Genomic DNA, 12,532 nt, shown 5'->3' on the forward strand with positions numbered 1-12,532 from the left:
TATACGAAAAACAGTTAATTGCATTACCGGACCATATCACTGAGTTATCTGCTTTTGCCTCCATCTATGTATGTCATGATGTGTGTGAGTGTTAATTGATTACTTCGAAGGGTTTATTGCATTACAAATCTAACCAAGATAACCATTATTTCGTCTGTAAAAAAAACTATTTTGTAAATATACTCAGATAAAAAAGTGTGTCCAATGCTTGGATGAAGTTCTGTAGGTTTTCGAGTTATAGACACACTTTTAAAGTACCATCAAGTTTTTTTTAAAGAATAACCTGAGGGGCCAATTGCATCTGTCGGGGCAGAATTTTAAAGAATTTAGGGAATTAATGACAATTATAATCATGGATTTTTAGAGCATACTTTTGGGGGAACATTTGCAATTAAAATTGTTGATTTTAAAGCATATTTCTGGGAGGTTTCCGTGGATTATTTGAAATACTAAGGCCATTGCTTTTTTTTGGAATATTGATATATTTTTTCGAGATAAGCCGTGTTGCCTGCTTTAATGGCTTCCAAAAAAAGTTAAGTTTCTTTTGCATGAAAATGAAAGTTGGTAGTAACATGAGAAAATAGAAAAAAAGGTAATGGTCGATGAAGGGTTTTTTGAGGAGGAAGGTATTACATAATATATAAAAAAAATTGAAAAAAAAATCCTCAAATAATATTTAAAAAAATCCGTGTGAATAAATTTGAAAGTTCTACAAATAAGTATTTTAAAAATCTACGTTTATAGGTTGTTCGGCACCAAACTTAAAAAATTATTCTTTGATGAAAAAACTGATGAAACTTGATGAAAAAAACTGCAGCCAACTTCAGACTGCTGTCATTTCTTAGCCACTCGTCCGACAAGTGTTAAAATGTTTCCAGTGACAGCTCATTATGTTGTTTACAAGTGTACAAAAGCATTTTGGCGAGAATTTTCCAGAAAAAAAGTTATTCGTGATGGAATTCATGCGTGATAGTGTGATTTCTATATATTTGGCTGGAAAGCCACAAGTGGCTATCGTTGGAGCACTCCAGCATTTAAATGTTAATAAATCTTTCGTGTCTCGAAACATCGCTCGTTACCGAGATACTGGTAGCGTAACCAGACGTCAAGGAAGTGAACGTAAGAAAACAACAGAAATGGTTCGGAAAGTAAAAAAGCGACTTGATGGAAACCCGCGATATTGCCTGGCCGAAAAATGGCTCCTGAGCTGAACAAATCGCAATATTCCATTCGGCAAATATTGAAAAATGAGCTCGGGGTAAAGCCATTGACTTTCCAAAAAGTGCAAAAACTTGCACCGCAACAGAAAGAAAATAGACTCAAAAGAGCTAAAGAGTTGCTTCGCTTGGCCAAGAAAGTGGTGAACTGCCGAATTTGGTTTTCTCCGCTCCGATGAGAAAAAATTCGTTGTCCAGCTGTTTGTAAACAAACAAAATGATTGTGTTTACTTGCCAAAGAGGTCAGCTGAAAATGTGCACCTTACGGTTGGCCATCAGAACTCAAGCGTCGGCCATGGTGATGGTGTAGGCCGCCATAACAGCCGATGGTCGCTCTCCGCTCGTATTTATCGACCGTGGCATCAGAATAAATGCCGAATATTATAGGGAAAATATTCTGGAGGTTGTATTAAAGCCTTCGGCACGCAAACAGGACAACAGGACTCAGCACCATCGCACACAGAACGTGCCATCCAAGAATGGTTACAAAATGAGGGTTATCGCTTCATTTCCTGCGCACAATGGCAACCAAAATCTCCGGATACCAATCCGTTGGACTATCGTGTGTGGAGTATTTTGGAAAGCAAGGTTGGCACAAAAAAAATACCAAAGAGTCGATCACCTCAAGCAAGTGCTTCGCTGGCAATGGGCCAAAAAACCGCAGAGCAACATTCGGGCAGCGTGTGACGGTTTTATTGGCCGTTTGAAGGCCATAATTTGTACCAAAGGTGACAAATTCGAATAAATCTAAATTTATTCTAAAATCTGATGCTATTTCCGAAATTTTTGGCTTTCATTCAAAAAAAATTTTAAAAAATGTCAAAATTATGGCGTTTGATTTTGTTGCAATTTTTTTTATCTCACCCTGAATAATAGGGGATTTTTAGAGATTACTTTTGAAGTACCAATGACAATCATATAAATTTTTGAAAGAATACTTCTGAGGGACCATTTTCTAATTTAATCGTGAATTTTTAAGGAATATTTTAAATAATGCTTCTGAGAATTCGTTGATAATTATAATCAAAGATTTTCAAAATATACTTTTGGAGAAATAACCGTAGATTTTTCAAGAACACATCTTTGGAACCATTCGCATCGTGGATTTTCCAAGAGCACTTCTTGGGGACCATTTGCGTCGTGATTTTTTACAGAATACTTCTGAGTGACTTTTGACAATTTAAATCGAGGATTTCATTTAAGGAGTACTTTACCATTGGCAGATGTAGTAGTGGAAGGAATACTTTTGGGGGAAATTTGTAATTATAAACGAGGATTTTTCCGAATATTACAGATGGAACCCTTGGAACTATATTGGTGGATTTTTGAAGAAAAAGATGATGGACCATCTCTGTTTTGGAGTAGCCTTTATATAATGGTATCCCACAATTTATTGATATTATAAGGGTCCTATTTGGTATTTTGGGTTCGTAACTGTTGCAAGATTAAAGAACACGTACGGTTTTTTAAAGTTTTATGGATTTTAGAGAAGTCCGTTAAATTAATTTCTAACAAGGTGAAGGGGAAAAAAATTCTACGTTTTTTGTTCACTCGAGTGAGTAGTGAGAAATTTCTTTCATTTCAGCACAGGTTGTTGAGGTGGAGCTTTCGATAATTAAGTTTTTTTTTACTCAATAATAAATTATTTATTTTTTTTTTTTTTTTTTGTCTTTCTGAACACTGTGTCACGAACTGAAACAGAATGCACTTTTTGTATTGTTAACGCAACACACCACACTTTCCTTCAAAGTCCAATCCGCTGAGAGCATAAATAAATTTTACGTCACTTTGGCGGGGATTTCAAAATGTTTTCCTTATAGCACTTGAAATAGTGATCGCTTTGCACTTTGCCATAAACAATGTTTTCATTTTTTTTGTTTATATTCTTTTAATTATTCATTGGATTTCTTATACCGTTTATTGCGAATAATACCGAGAGAGAGCGAGCGCGGTTGAGGGTGGTTGTCCAGTTCATTATAACAATTACAAATGGTGGCTATTTAATTTATGCACAAACGATTATTTCTATTCCGACCAACCATATAAAGTAGTGGCCACTTATTGCTTGTTTGCCACTGGGCTTTGGGAAAATCTTCTTCCGAATGCTGAAGAATGCTGCCGAACAGTAGCACTGGGCGATGATGAGTAGCAACTCAAACGATAATCAAAACAATATTAAATCGTACACACAACTCGAACTTCCGATTCAAAAAAAAAAAAAGATGGCATGCGGCCGGGCCGATCGATATAGCTGAGCAGAACAGAGCAGACCAGGCGTGCTCGCGTACGTAGCACGTTCGTTCCACTGGAGTTGTGACTTGTGAATGAACTTTTTTGTTGTAAACAATGACGCTAAATAAATTCACTTTTCATTTGCAGCGCGCCCAAGAACTGCGAGAGGCAAATTAGCAGAAAAATAGACTAGACGCCCGAGCGGCAGAGATCGGATGGCCGACCTGCTCCAATGTGGTGGTTACTATTATTATTACTTAATTGTTATTAGCAGTTGGTATAGTTAAACAATAAACGCAGAAAAACGACAATACAAACAAACACTGCACTCCACTCCCTTCCCCCAACCGCCAACCGAGCGATAAAGAGCCAGGGAGCCCCCTAATCAGCAGTAACCACCACAAAGCCGACGCAGAAAAACTTTGATAGTCAATCGCTTAGTCCATCCATTCGTCATTCAGTCAATCACTCAAACCAAATTGTAAACAAATCGCAAACGTTTGTTTTTTATTTCTGCAGCGAAGAAAGCTAGCCAGCTACAAAGCGTTTAAAGTTCTAAGCAGAGCTGTGACCAGACTCGTGGTCTTTCACGAACTGCTCTACTGTTGGGGTCGCCGCGATCGATTGGCATGGCATGGTCTGCCCGGATGATTGCGGTCGTCTGCTTTATGACGCTTTATGATACATTTGACTCGGAGAAATAAAGGACAGACCGAATGACTTACTGACTAGAGAGTGGCGGTGGAGCTGGCGGCGACGTTGTCGATTAAGCAAAAATGACACATGCATTGCATGAGAATACCGAATGCCGAGTGTCAGTCGACAGCAGCAGCAGAAGGCGTGTGAAAAGAAGTTATTTTTCTAAGGCACTTTTGGCTTCTGTTTTTTTTTTTCCCGCTTTGCGATAATTAAATGCACGAAATATGAACAGCTTTGTCGACATTGGGTGTTGTTGTCTCTTTAGAAGATATGTATGTTTGTTATAATGGAATTAACAACTAACACTTGGAGGATCGAGATATCTTCATCATCAACAACAACAACAATTTAAATAAAATGGACAGCTGGAATTTTTGTGTGTCAATATCAAATCTTTTGGTTCGCCAACAGATCGTTTTAATAATAATTGGATTCGAATCACGTTTGGGTCCCATAGTTTACATATTTAATATTTGTTGCAATTATTTCAAGGACAAATTTTTATACCCTCAGCCATATAGCTAAAGAGGGTATATATCATTTAATACGGCCAAAACTTAGATCGAGTTCGAAGATTGGCAATATAGGTCCACTTTTTCTCCCCCACAAAAGGTCGAAATCTTCAATAAAATATTTAAATACACAGAAAGAGAAAGAATAATCCGATTTTGCTCCAACTTAGCAAATTCTAATATTTCCATCAGTGTTAGATCTGGTGTGAAAATGGACAATGTCGGTCCATCAAGTACCTACCTCACAAAGGGTCAAAATTTTGAAAAATTAGAACTCTTATAAAATGTGATGTATGAGTCAAATTGTCTCTAAATTACACAGATCACAATATTTTTATTAATCCAAGATTTGGTGTGAAAATGAAATCTAACGGTCCACACTTTCTGGTACCTACCCCACAAAGGGTCATCATTTTAAATATCCCGAAAGCTCATAAGACAAGAAATTAAAATCCGATTTCGTTCAGAATTTGCTCATCTCAATATTTCTATCAATATAAAATCTGTTACAAAGAAGTTGGAGATCGGAACATTCCTTCTGGTACTTTCGCCACAAAGGGTCAAAATTTTGAATAATTATAACTCTTATAAAATTTGATGTAAGAGTCCGAATGCCTCCAAATTAAACAGATCACAATACTTTTATTAAACCAAGGTCTGGTATGAAGATGGAATATATCGGTCCACTCCTTCTGGTACCTCTCCCACAAAGGGTCACAATTTGGATATTTTATAAAGCTCACAAATACGAAATTAACGCCCGATTCCATTCAGAAGTCGCACATCTCGATATTTTTATCAACACAAGATCTGTTATAAATATGGTAGATATCGGACCATTCCTTCTGGTTTCTCCCCACAAAGCGTCAATGTTTTGAATAACCAAAACGTTCATAAAATCCGAAATTAGGTTCCACTCTTTCCGGTACCTCCCCACAATAGGTCAAAATTTTGAACATCCATGAAGCTCATAAAAAACGACATTAACATCTGATTCCATTCAGACTTAGTACATCAAAGCGAGATATCCAACTCTCTTCAAATTTCACACATCCAAATATTTTTGCTAACGTAAGATCTGTTGTGAAGATGATATATATCTGCGAAGCCTTTCTGGTACCTAACCAACAAAGGGTCACAATTTTCAGTACTTTTATCTGTCATAACTTTCGAAACAAGTCGGCGATTGTTTACAACTTCCTATATCTAAATATTTCTCTTAACCAGAAATCTGATATGAATATGGAATTTTGTCAGTCTTAGGGCAGATACGAATTGGTCAACTGCTTCGGAACCTCCCCCATAATGGGTCAACAGTTTGAATAATCATAATTTAAGGCTGGGGGTATAAATCTGTCGGCCAAACCGACTGATATTAATTATTTTATTTCTTTTATATTTCATTCAGTCAGCCTTTCCGACACTCTGACATTATCAAGTTTGTGGGAAGCATAGTAAATCAGGCTATAGCTAGCGATTATATATCACCTAGGCACAGCTTTGAACTACTTGATATCCATATACCTAACAGATACATTTGGATTCGTGACTCTCCACCTTTTAACGGTATAGCCGTCTATACTGATGGATCAAAGATGGAAAGTGAAACGGGAGCCGAGGTCTACTGTGAAAGTCTAAATATTCGACGATACTTCAAACTAAACGATGACTGTAGTGTTTTTCAGGCAGAAATCTTCGCTGTCAGGAAGGTCATAGAGCTGCTGGCAAATAGAATCAATGAACTGGACGGACCGGTGACTATATATGTCGATAGTCAAGCGGCCCTGAAGGGCGGTTCTGAGGCTATGGCGGTTCTGTAATGCAGGAATGCTCTGGTAAAGGTTAAATCGTTTGTCAAACTCTGCTGGGTCCCTGGACATTGCAACATATCTGGTAATGAATCTGCTGATGAATTGGCCAGGCGCGGATCTGAGTCGATAGATCTGGAGATGGGGCGCTCAGTGAAGGCACCCCTATGTCACTTTGTCCAAATTCTTCGTAAGCATTATCCTGAGAAATTTCAGCAAAACTGGTTAACTAGAAGGGGATTGGAAGGGGTCTCTAAGAAGATCTGGCCGGTGATCTCCGAGAGGAGGTCAAGGTCACTGATATCCATGACGAAGCTGGTCTTGACTCTTGTGGTGGGCCTAATTACAGGACACTGCAACATTAAGGCCATGACATCCAAATGGGGGGTGACGATACTGAATGCTGTAGGCTTCGTCAGGACGAGGAAGAAACTGAGACGGTGGAGCACTTACTCTGCCACTGCCCAACTTTTATTGGAGCGATACAGAGGCTACTGGGTAAGCATATTCTGCCGGACTTGTCCTCCCCCTCCGACACCGAGTCAGCAGTCATTCTTCAGTTAGCCGGGCGACTAAAATGGCTAAAAGACGATACGTTAACACACCGTGGACACAAACCTACTAATTTCTCTATTCTCTATACAATTTCTTATTTCTTCACTCTTAGCTATTCATTCATTTTCTTCTCTCTTTTCTATTCTCGTATTTTCCTAATTAGGATGAACACAATGGACCAAAAGGTCTCCGAGTGGAGTGGTTGTTTTTTCTTACAACTGTGCATCCTTTAACCTAACCTAACCTTCTTATTTCATTTTAAATACATTGGTCGAACTTTTTCACTTTCAACATTGATATCTGAAATGTTCGTCTTTTAAAGGAATGTTAGTGGGTAGGTCATACTCCTTCACTTATCATTTCTTTTGGTTACCAAGCTAGTGATTAAGGCATTTATATGTACTATATCGTATTGGTAATAATGCCGACATCAGTTTCCTCAAAAGTGGAACAGTAAGTCAAAACGCCTCACCATTTTAGGAAATTTTGTTTTTTTCCTTCCATTTCTTAGTCGAAACATATTTGGCTTTATTAAAAATTAAATGTTAATTAATTGTTTGTTTGGTGACATTTATTTATTCCGTTAGTATTTTATTGCCAATAATAACAACATCACTTGTATAATTAACAATGAAAAAAAGAAAAACAATTGTTTGCCGCTGTTGTTGTTTGTTTGTGTTGGCGCCCACTAATATAAATGGAAAGCAAATGAAGACGTTGTGAAGAGAATTTTAATTATTTTCTTGAAGAAAACTAAATTTGTTTTTGCAAAAAGTTGATTACCATATAAAGGGAAGGTGAGGGTGAAGGGGTATGAGTCCTAAACTAAAATACAATGGTATTCTTTCAAAGAAGCCATTAGCCCTCAAAATTTGTATAATGAGGTAATTGAGGTAATCATTTAACAACTATTGAAAAAATAATAGAAATAGGTCAGAACAATATTAGTAGCTTCAGTATTTGTGACTTCTTTATAGGGTAGAACGGTGGTAGCACTCTCGTTTTTAAAACAGAGGTATTCGCGAGCGTTCGCACACTATTGATGCTTCTGCTCGATTTCGAGCAAAGTTTGTTCCATCTCACAAAATGTGTAAAACAAATTCGCTCTTATACAAATGGCATAGAACAAAAGCTAAAAAGCCCAAATTTTGAATACCCTACACCATTTAGAACGAATTTGGACATTTTCAAAAAAAAAAGAATAAATAAATAAAAAATAAAATACGTTAAAAATTCTGTTAAAATCTTAAAAAAAAACACCGAATATAGGGATTTACCGTTATTTTAGGGTCCATACGAAATCGTGGACTCGCATAGGCAATTTTCTGTCACAGGCTGCAGTACCCATTACGAATTTCAAATACGAAATTTGAAACAACTCCGGTGAATAATGGCTAAAATTATCATAATACCGAATATAGGGAGATACAGATATTTAGGGGCTATACGAAGAGCTGGACCTGCATAGACAATTTTCTGTCACAGGGTGTAATAGCCATTTCGAAGTACAAATACGAAATTTAAAGCAATTCCAGTGAATCAGCAAAATGCCGAATATAGGGAGGTTTAGGGGCTATACGAAGGCCTAAACCAACATAGTCATAGGCTGTAGTACCTATTACGAATTTCAAATACGAAATTTGAAACAATTCCGGTGAATCAACAAAATACCGAATATAGGGAGGTTTAGGGGCTATACGAAGACCTGGACCAGCATAGTCATAGGCTGTAGTACTCATTACGAATTTCAAATACGAAATTTTAACCAATTCCGGCGAATAATATCGTTGAAATCGGCAAAATACCGAATATGGGGAGGTACAGATATTTAGAGGCTATAAAAAGAGCTGGACCGGTATAGACAATTTTCTGTCAGAGGCTGTAGTACCCATTACGAATTTCAAATACGAAATTTGAAACAATTCCGGTGAGTAATGTAGCTTAAATCAGCAAAATACCGAATATAGGGAGGTACAGATATTTAGGGGCTATACGAAGAGCTGGACCTGCATAGACAATTTTCTGTCACAGGGTGCAGTAGCCATTTCGAAGTGCAAATACGAAATTTAAAACAATTCCAGTGAATCAGCAAAATGCCGAATATAGGGAGGTTTAGGGGCTATACGAAGGCTTAAACCAACATAGTCATAGGCTGTAGTACCTATTACGAATTTCAAATACGAAATTTGAAACAATTCCGGTGAATCAACAAAATACCGAATATAGGGAGGTTTAGGGGCTATACGAAGACCTGGACCAGCATAGGCATAAGCTGTAGTACTCATTACGAATTTCAAACACGAAATTTGAACCAATTCCGGTGTATAGTGTAGCTTAAATCAGGAAAATACCGAATATAGGGAGGTACTGATATTTCGAGGCTATACGAATACCGGGACCTGCATAGCCAATGTTCTGTCATCGGCTGTAGTACCCATTACGAATTTCAAATACGAAATTCGAAACAATTCCGGTGAATAATGTCACTAAAATCATCAAAATACCGAATATATGGAGGTACTAATATTTAGGGGCTACACGAAGACCTGAACCCACATGGACAATTTTCTGTAGTACCTAAAGGAAATTTAAAAGAATTCCGGTTAATAATGTCACTAAAATTATAAAAATACCGGATATAGGGAGGTACCATTATATGGTGACTATGTAAAGTCAGGGACCTACATAGGCAATTTTCTTTCGGAGACTGTAGTACCCATTACGAAATTAAAAACAATTCCGGTGAATAATGTCGCTGAAATCAGCAAAATACCGAATATGGGGGCTATATCGTTATATGGGGGCTATACGAAGACCTGGACCTGCATACACAAATTTCTGTCATAGGCTGTAGTACCTAATAAGAACTTCAAATATGAAATTTGAAACAATGTCGCTGAAATCAGCAAAATACCGAATATAGGGAGGTACTGTTATATGGAGCTTTACGAAGAAACGTAATTTGAAACAATTCTGGTAAATAATAATCATAACTATAACTATAATCATAAAAATACTGGATATAGGGAAGTACCGTTATGAGGGTGCTATACAAAGGCGTGGACCTGCATAGCAAATTTTCCGTCACAGATTGTAGTACCGATTACGAACTATCATCATGAAATTTGAATCGATTCCGGTGAACAATGTAGTTAACATTATCAAAATACCGAATATAGGGAGGTACTGTTATGTGGGAACTAAATGTCGACCTATGTAGCCCAATACCAATAGTCCTGAAGACGAAAGACACATTTGAGTAAAATTTTATCAACCTAGCTTCAATTCGTTCGCAGACAGACAGACGGACGGTCATCGTTAAATTGCCAGTGAATTTTATTTATGTATATTTCGAGGTATTACAAACGAAATAACAAACTTAATATACCCTCCGTACTATGGTGGAAGGTATAACTAGAGTCTACTCAAATTCGAGCGAGTTTCAATTTGTGCTCGAATTTGGTCGGCAGTACTTCACCGAAAAAAATGGAATGTACTAAATTTTTCTATGCCACAGGAATATGAGCGAGTTTGCATTGCTTGCTCTCGAGTGGTCGAATTTTTACTTTTTTAATAATTTTCAAACAAAATCATAATTAGCTAAAAAATTTAGTTATAGAAAAAATTGTTTTAAATTAAAAAAATAATCCGTCTGGTTATTGATATTTCAATCATGCCATAAAACGCTCGAGTCTAAGAGTTTCTATCTACATCCCTCATAGGATTGGAGAATACATTTCTTGTAAAATTCGAGCACAAAAACGAGCGAGTAAAATCAAGCCAATCTGAGCTGTGACTTTGACACATCCCAAATTGTAAAATTTATTACTTGATTTGGGAAAATACCCCATAAACTGGTATTGACTTATAGTAAAGTCGCTATAAAATTATATTTTGGGATGCAAAGTAAAATACTTCGAGTTTTGCCTTCTTCCTTGCCAGAAGTTTGTACTTTTAGAATATGCAAGTTTACACCATATGCAAAATAACTTCCAAATACATATGCCGTAAAAATGCCCACCAATATTCCTTATTACAACAAAATCTCAACATTCAAATTTCATTCAAAAAGTAACGTATTTTGGACAAAGCCATTTGTGTGAAAAATAAACGAAAAAGGTACAATTTTTAAGATCAACATTTGACCACTTCTGCTAACAATGCAGTATCTACATATATACGTACATCTACATTGGAATACCTCATCGTGAGTCAATAACACACGATGGATGATTGAAGCAGAATAAAACATGATATTGTTCGAGACCGCATGGCTATGACAAACTATTGTTGATTTTATTCATTATAGCGTCATATTCTCAATTCAGTTCGCCGTTTGTCTAAAAGACAACATGCAGTCACACATGATTTGAATATTTTCAATATAATTATCTCGCTCTCTGAGAACATGCGAGGTATGTTGAAAAAAGTCTAGTAGGGTAACTGATATTTTAAAGTAAACAAGTAAAAAAGCTGTAACTTCGGCCGGACCGAACTTTTCAATATCCTCCACCATTTGGAACGAATTTTTCACTTTTCAAAAAAAAAAAATCTGTTAAAAATTCTGTTAAAATATTAAAAATACCGAACGTAGCCTTTATATTATGGTCTATGCGACGACTTTTGTCATAAACCATTAGAATATTCAAATGCGAAACTTAAAAAAAAAAAAACAAGTAAAAAAGCTGTAAGTTCGGCCGGGCCGAACTTTGAATACCCTCCACCATTTGTAACGAATTTGGCAATTCTCAAAAACAATAAAATCCTTTAAAAATTCTGTTAAAATCTTAAAAATGCCGTATTTAGCTGTTATATTAGGGTCTATATGACGACATGGACCTGCATAGGTAACTTTTGTCATAAACCATTACAATATTTAAATGCGAAACTTAAATAAAATCGGTAATGATGTAGCTAAAAATCATCAAAATACCGAATATTGTGAGGTATCATTATATGGGGGCTATACGAAGACGTGGACCGGCAATGAAAATTTTCTGTCGTAGGCTAAAGTATCCATTACGAACCTCAAATACCAAATTTGAAACAATTCCGGTGAATAATATCGCTAAAATAATCAAAGTACCGAATTTTCGGAGGTACCGTTATATGGGGTTAAACGAAGACGTGGACCGAAACAGACAATTTTCTGTCTTAGGCTGTAGTATCCATTACGAACTTCAAATACCAATTTTGAAATAATTCCGATGAATAATGTAGCTATAACCATCAAAATACTAAATATTGGGAGGTACCGTTATATGGGGGGCTATACGAAGACGTGGACCTGTACAGACAATTTTCTGTCTTAGGCTGTAGTATCCATTGCGAACTTCAAATGCCAAATTTGAAACATTTCCGGTGAATAATGTCTCTTAAATCACGAAAACACCGAAAATAGGGAGGTACCATTATATGGGGGCTATATGAAGACGTGGACTTTCACAGACAATTTTCTGTCTTAGGCTGTAGTATCCATTACGAACTTCAAATACCAAATTTGAAATAA

At 36.6% G+C, this 12,532-nt stretch overlaps 1 protein-coding gene across 2 annotated transcripts in view; it reads right to left on the minus strand.

The window, feature by feature from the left end:
• Nucleotides 1-12,532, minus strand: part of LOC101888859 (E3 ubiquitin-protein ligase HECW2-like) — a 57,484-nt gene that overhangs the window by 22,099 nt on the left and 22,853 nt on the right. Inside the window, exon 1 of one of the 2 annotated variants that reach the window (XM_059120215.1) lies at nt 3,257-3,416. The exons of the other annotated variant lie outside the window; for it this stretch is intronic. The gene's annotated coding sequence lies outside the window, so the exon portion shown is untranslated. Of the gene's footprint in view, nt 1-3,256; nt 3,417-12,532 lie in introns of those variants that run through there. 2 annotated transcript variants of the gene reach the window in all.

This window comes from Musca domestica, unplaced genomic scaffold, assembly GCF_030504385.1.
Source record: "Musca domestica strain aabys unplaced genomic scaffold, Musca_domestica.polishedcontigs.V.1.1 160, whole genome shotgun sequence".
NCBI classification, from domain to species: Eukaryota; Metazoa; Arthropoda; class Insecta; order Diptera; family Muscidae; genus Musca; species Musca domestica.